Source organism: Macaca mulatta, chromosome 9, assembly GCF_049350105.2.
Source record: "Macaca mulatta isolate MMU2019108-1 chromosome 9, T2T-MMU8v2.0, whole genome shotgun sequence".
Lineage (NCBI taxonomy): Eukaryota > Metazoa > Chordata > Mammalia > Primates > Cercopithecidae > Macaca > Macaca mulatta.
The window spans coordinates 69,345,958-69,353,165 of NC_133414.1; positions in this window are offsets into that span (position 1 = coordinate 69,345,958).

Here is a 7,208-nt window from a genome sequence, read left to right on the forward strand (position 1 = left end):
CACACAGATACACACAAAGAACACACACTGACACACAGACACACAGATATACACAAAGAACACACACACACAGAGACACACACAGGCACAGATACACAAAAACATAGACACACAGACATACACACAGGCACAGATAGACACACAGAGAGACACACAAACAAATACACAAATACACAGACACAGACACACAGATATACAAACACACAGATACACAAACACAGAGATACACACACACAGACAGACACAGATACAGACACACACAGACAGGCACACTGACACACACACATATACACACATACACACAGCCACAGATATGCACACAAGCACACATACACACAGCACACACACACGTATATACACACAGGCAGACAGACATAGATACACACAGAGATAGACACACACAGAGACACACAGACATGGAGACAAACAGAGACACACACAAATGCAAACACAGACACATGCATACTTCCTAATTTTTGCCTAAGACTCCCCCATTCAGAAATCTAGACATGAAGCACGCATCAGTAATGTTGTTACAAGGCAACAAGAGAACCTGTGGATCAAATTCTTAACCTTTTTGAAATTTTTCTCAAACTTTTTTTTTAACCATAGAAAATTTCTAACACATACACAAGTAGACTTAAGTGTCACGAACCCCCAAGTACACATCGCCGAGCTTCACAATTACCAATGCACAGTTGGGCTTTAAGGTCAAAGGCTTGTAGTCCAAGTGTAAACGACCTGTTTAGAAGACCACAAATTAGAAGAAACCAGTTCACCCTTGCCCACTGCAACTCTTGGGCTAGAAAGAGACCCTCCAAGTTGGCAAATGAAAAAGAACTGGAGAAGAGAACAAGATAGTTATATTCTGCTGTACAGAGCCAAAAGGAGCCTGCACCTGGAGCCCTGCAGGGTGAGCCCTGAGAAGGGCATGCACACCCAGCTTGGCTGGGGTTCTCAGGGTAGACAGCAAGCCCGCCCACATCCCCCACATCAAAGCAGAGAAGGGAAGCCCACGTGGAGGTACCCAAAGTACCTGTTCTCCCAAGGCAGTCCCCATACATCTGGATGGAAACAGTCCAGAAAGAAGACAAGCCCTTTCCTGGATGTCTTTGAAAGAGAGCATACCTGGAGGGTTTTGAAGCTGTGATGAGACTATGGGGCTGGTACTGTGTGAATCCTATGGCTGAGAGCTATGAGGGGAAACCTCTGCCAGGGTCCATCAGGGAAGCAGGATAGAACCCAAGGATCAGTGGATGGTGAGTAGGATAGAGTATCTCCTGAAAGGAAGACACTTAGCCCCATCACATGCCAAGATAAGTCGTGAATCCCCCAGTGCAGTAAATCCACCTTAGGAAGGGGAGGGGATAACAAATTGGCTGATGTTAACCTGAAATAACCAAATTTTATTCTCAGCAAAATGGGAAATTGATATAAATCGGGTTCAAAAAATCAAAGTTGCATTTTTTGCACAGCTTCCATAGTTTTGATGATTAAATGCCATAATCCTCACAAAGACATCACCCTATTCTCACTATCCAGTGCCCCACAGAAGAGGGCACTTAACCTTGGAAACATAGACACCCTATTTCCTTAAAATACACCAAGGCAGAGGCCCACCCCACATCAATGGTATCAGCATCTCTTGACTCAGAACACAGTTGTTTGTTTGTTTGGATTATTCTAATGTGAGTACAACGAGAAACTGCTTTAGATCTTCCTGTTCACACCTGGCATGTAATCCTGCAATGTACCAGCTACACAGACATAAGCAGACAACTGAAGATCTTTTACCTCTTTGCGAGATTGTGTTCCATCCTTCTGTTCTTGCAAAGGTTCAAATGTGGCCATATCAGACTCAGCCTGAAACCCCAACTATAGTTAAACTTCACCTCTCCCTTCTAATTTGCCAGAAATCACCTTAGGAGTTTCATCTCATGCTCCAATTAGCCAGTTAGGAAATGACAACAGTCATTTTCAATGGCTATCTCCTACTTCTGCAGAAACCATAAAACAACTACATGGAGAAACTGGACAGAGCTTTCTGGTAGGTGAAACCCAAAGTCTACATGTTCTCCTATCAGCAGAGCCCCAACTTCCAGCCTGGATGGACTCGGGCAGGGACCCTGAACTCCAGGTTCAGTTAAAGAACCACTAGGGAGGCCAAGACAAGAGAGCTCAGAGTGTGCTGACTTCAATTATGTCCTTTTCTGAGGAATCTCCAAAGTCTGTTGTTTACTTGGTCTCTGGAGACACCAAAAAGGAAAGAATCTACTCACTCCATAGGGAGAGTGGCGGAAGCTGGAAGAAATGGAATCAACCTTTAATTAGAGACTATTCAAATGATCACAGCTAGAACAGAAATGTACCAAGAATGAGTTCATTGCTAAAAATGAAACGAAGTGGGATACCAAGAAATGGATCAAAAGCAACATATCAAAGGGCGTCATAATGGATGAGGTAGCATGTCATCCCAGGGTTCAGTGACCACTACCATGTCTGTCTCCCCAGGTATGGAGGGAAAGGTGAAGGTCACTTCCTGGTGGGGTCACGTAGACTCCACAGCAAAGTTTAGATGCTGGAGTTTGGTGTGAGCTATGGATTCTGCCTTAAAAGCAAGAGAAAGAGGCATATTAACTGATGTTCTGAGGAGACCTGGAAAGGTGACTGTGGTGGATGAAACAGGAGAATAGGCAGAGACACAACCTCTTGAGTATCTGAGAGTACTCAAGTTTGGCAAGACAAGTTGGGACGCTGTGATATTATGATATAATGAGAAATATATATTTGGTCTCTGCCCCCAGTTCCTGAGACAGTGCTCCTAAACCTTTGTAGACAGCGATGCTAGGAAGAATCTTTTATCTAATATTTGGTCTCTGATGAGGGTTCCTGACACAGAGCTCCAAAGACCTTTGTAATTTCCTGGATGATAGGAGTACCTTTTGTTCTAACTCTTGGTGGGTTCCTGAATAGCCTCAGCATGGGGGCTGGTTGCCAGCAGAACCCACCATGTGATTAGAGGGTTGGAAATTTCAGTCCTACCTCTCAACCTCTGGGGAGGGAGAGGGGTTAAATATTGAGCTGATCACCAATGGCCAATAATATAATCAATTCATGCCTATGTAATGAAGCCTCCATAAAAATCCAAAAGGACAAGGTTCAAAGAGCTCCTGGAGTGATGAACACATGGAGGTACCCGGAGGGTGGAACACCCAGAGAAAGCAGGGAATCTCCATGCCCCCTCCCACATGTCTTACTCTGTGCATCTCTTCTATCTGGCTGTTCATCAAGTAGTTTACGATAAACTAGTAAGGAAGTGTCTCCCTGAGGTCTATGAGCTCAACCCAAGGAGAGTGTCGTGGAAACCCTGATTTACAGCTGGTTGGTCTGAAGTACAGGCAACAACCTGGGGCCTTGTGACTGGCATCTCTGCAGTGGAGGCAGTATTGTGGGGCTGAGCCCTTAACCTGCAGAGTCTGACTCTAATTCCAGGCAGTGTCAGAACTGAATCAAATTATAGGATATCCAGCTGGTGTCTGCTGGAGAATTGGTTGTTGGTGGGGAAAAATATCCCACACCTTTTGGTGATGAGAGGTCAAGTGTTCAGTGCTATATGTTGTATGTGAGTAGGAACAACTGGGGATTTTTGCATTTCTTACAGAATCACCATAGGACTAAGCTCGCCCCCCCTCCCCGCCCCCTGCCCGCCAACAAGATGTATTGTTCTTCCTTCTCTGCTTACCTGTATAGATTATGCCAAGAGTTCCTAACCCTATGGCCTTAGGCTGCTTCAGCCAATGAGAGCCCAGCAGAGATTAGAAAGAAGGAAGAAGGTGAGGTTTGGTACTTCTTTATTGCCTGGCTGCCTCACTGCAAGGTTGGCTGAGGCTGGCTTTGTCCCTGGACACAGTCCCGCCCTGCCCTTCCAAAATGGCCAACTCTGTGTGCGTCTCTCTTCTCATCTAAACTGTTTCCTCCTTTGTTGTTATGGGCCAGGGGGGTAAAGGCTGGGGTGCTACTAAGCCCTGGGTCACTAGGTTTCCCACTGTGACTCTCCTGTACCCCAACTTTCTAAATGAACCCTCCTTAAGCGACCCTTTTTTAGGCTCCCCCCTCTTTCCTATAAGGGCTGTAACTAGTACGGACACCAGCAGCTCTGGATCTTCTCTTCCCAGCCATCCTCAGGGGTCTGTGGAAAAAGACAAATTACTATTCAGTGGAACCGAAGAATGATTCCACCCGAAGAAAAGAAACAGTGACAAGAGAAGCAGCTTGCAAAGGTCTACGAAATGTGTCTCTAACTTCTCCTCTTTGAGTCACCATCGTACTTTTGAGTACAATTAGTTAAAAATTAATGTTCACGGGCTTTTTAAATTGTTTGGAGTAATGGTGTCTCCCTTAGACCAATAATTGAATTGCTTAATTGGGAACATAAATCTCCATTGTGAATACTGACATTTTCTCTTTAACAGCTATGTGCGTTCTATCCACTAGCCTGGGCCTCATTGTTTCTATATATGTGTCAGGTAAATGCTTTTAACACACAGCATTCCTCCCTTGGTAGGTACTAAGTAATAAAGGTTAAGTTGTTCTGAAAATGATTTTACATTTCTGTTTCAGCTATGAGTTAGTGTCTGCTTCTAAAATTAAGAATGATTCTAACGCAGAACATCATTAATTAGTTTTCCAATGGCCCATTTGCTCAGGGATTCCATGCCTCTTGAACAAATTGCTCAGTTGTTCACAGAAAATTATATCTTGTTAGGTAGACTCAGGGAGGTGTCTGATTAATTGCTAAAATAGTGTGCTAGAGGAAGACTCTGGGCTATTAGCTCACAGATTTTTTTTAAATGAATTTAGTTATATATTAGAATACTAATTTTTTAAATTGTGGTATAATATTTTGGTTGTTCTGTTTATTTTCTTTGCCATAAGTTTTTCCAACCTTCCATAAATTAGAAACTAGAAATAAGGGAAGAGGCATAATCATCCCAAATAACTTTCTGTGGTTCTATTCAACAACCAGCTACCAATTGAAATATGAAGCTGGGTCGGGCACAGTGGCTCACGCCTGTAATCCCAGCACTTTGGGAGGCCGAGGCAAGCAGATTGCTTGTGCTCACTCAGGAGTTCGACCCCAGCCTGGCAAACATGATGAAACCCGTCTCTACAAAAAATACAAAAATTAGGGGTCGTGGCTTTGGGAGGCCGAGGCAAGCAGATTGCTTGTGCTCACTCAGGAGTTCGACCCCAGCCTGGCAAACATGATGAAACCCGTCTCTACAAAAAATACAAAAATTAGGGGTCGTGGCGGTGCACACCTATAGTCTAAACTACTCAGGAGGCTGAGGTGGATCACTTAAGCCCAGGAGATCGAGGCTGCAGTGAGCTGAGATCACACCACTGCACTCAGCCTGGGTGACAGAGCTAGACCCTGTCTCAAAAAAAAAATAAAAATGCTTATGTTTTTAAAATATAAAGATATTTAAAAATTTTAAAAAGAAAATAAGAAATATGAGGCTGAAAAGCACACATGTGCCCAACATAAGGGGTTGGGTTCCCCCGCCTTATCAAATTGCCCAGCAGCTGCCCAAGAAAAAAAGAATTGTTAATGACAGAATGAAAAGCAATAATTGCAGCCAATCTGAATAAGCCAAATATAAAAACCCATGAAGATGTAAGAATAAGCGGGAAATTAACCAGAGGCTTGTGAGCATAAGGACATAAAAGGTAGTTAACAACATACAATAGTGATTAAAAGAGTCAGGGAAAGGCAGATGAGGAACAAATCAAGTTACGGAAGGTCTAGGCTAAATTTCTGGCCAATAACCAAGTTATTAGTACAAACTGCTGTTGCCCCATAGGTTGCAGAAGTGTCCAAAACCCTTGGCTCCTGGCTGAGAATCTGGACAGAATGTCTCCCTTATGAAGAATTTGGTTGTGCAAATGTTTAGTTTCTGCAATCAGGGATGGGTATAGTGTATAAAAAGCCCATTTCAGGCCGGGCACAGTGGCTCACACTTGTAATCCCAGCACTTTGGGAGGCCGAGGCAATTGGATTACTTCAGGTCAGGAGTTCGAGACCAGCCTGTCTACCATAGTGAAACCCCATCTCTACTAAAAAATATAAAAAGTTAGCCAGGTGTGGTGGCAGGCGCCTGTAATCCCAGCTACTCAGGGGGCTGAGGCAGGAGAATCGCTTGAACATAGGAGGCAGAGGTTGCAGTGACCCAAGGTCGCAACCACTGTACTCCATCCTGGGCAATAGAGCGACACTCCATCTCAAAAAAAAAAAAAAGCCCATTTCAGGCCTACATTCATACACACACACACAGTTTCATGACTCCAGATCTTTGCTAATCCCAATTGTTTCTTCTTCCTGGAAGCATCTTCCCTTCTTCCTCTGCCATTTAAATTCAGATTTATATTGATGACCCCCAAGAACTACTCTTCCTTCTATACTCTGTTGTCTACTCCTAACTGGGGGTGAGGAAGCAGCAGGAGATGTCCACAAATAGCAGAGGCCTCTTGGCGAACAGGTCATGGGTGCGCTATGAACAAGCTCTGCTAGCCTCCACATTCTACAGGGGATGAGTTCTCCCCCAGCCTCCTCCTCCTCAGCTTCTCTCCAGGGGGTACCTATGACTGAGTGACCTCTGACACTCGGTGCCTCCAGGGTAAGAAAGTTCCCTTCAGAAGAGCAGCTAGCACAGCCATTATTGAGTCTGTCTCTGCCTCTACCGCCTCACGCCACTTCAGTCTCCTGAGATGAGCTCATAAGCCCAGCAAGACCGTGAGCTCATCTTGAGATGAGGATATAAATGGACAGAAGACTCCACTCACAGCAGGGCTTTCACAGCTGCTGTCCAGCACGGTCAGCCAAGAGAAGGCACGGAGTCTTACTGAGTGTCTCTTACGGACAGCATGCTTCACAGATAATGTCTGTCTTCTTAAAGCCTATCAGCTAACGCCTACTAGCAGTACACACACAGCCAAATTTAGGGTTATTAACTTGTTGCAGCAAGAGAGCACGTATGCAAGAGGAATCGTGGAACATGAAAAGGTGAAAGTTAGGAAAGCGTACTTACTAAGACGGGGGAGCTGGAGTTAAAGGTTCTTGGCAGGGATTGTTCAGAATCTGGAAACTAGGAAGTTGCTGGAACTGTCAGTAATTTTATCTACAGAACGCCAAAGTCATGAGATGTACA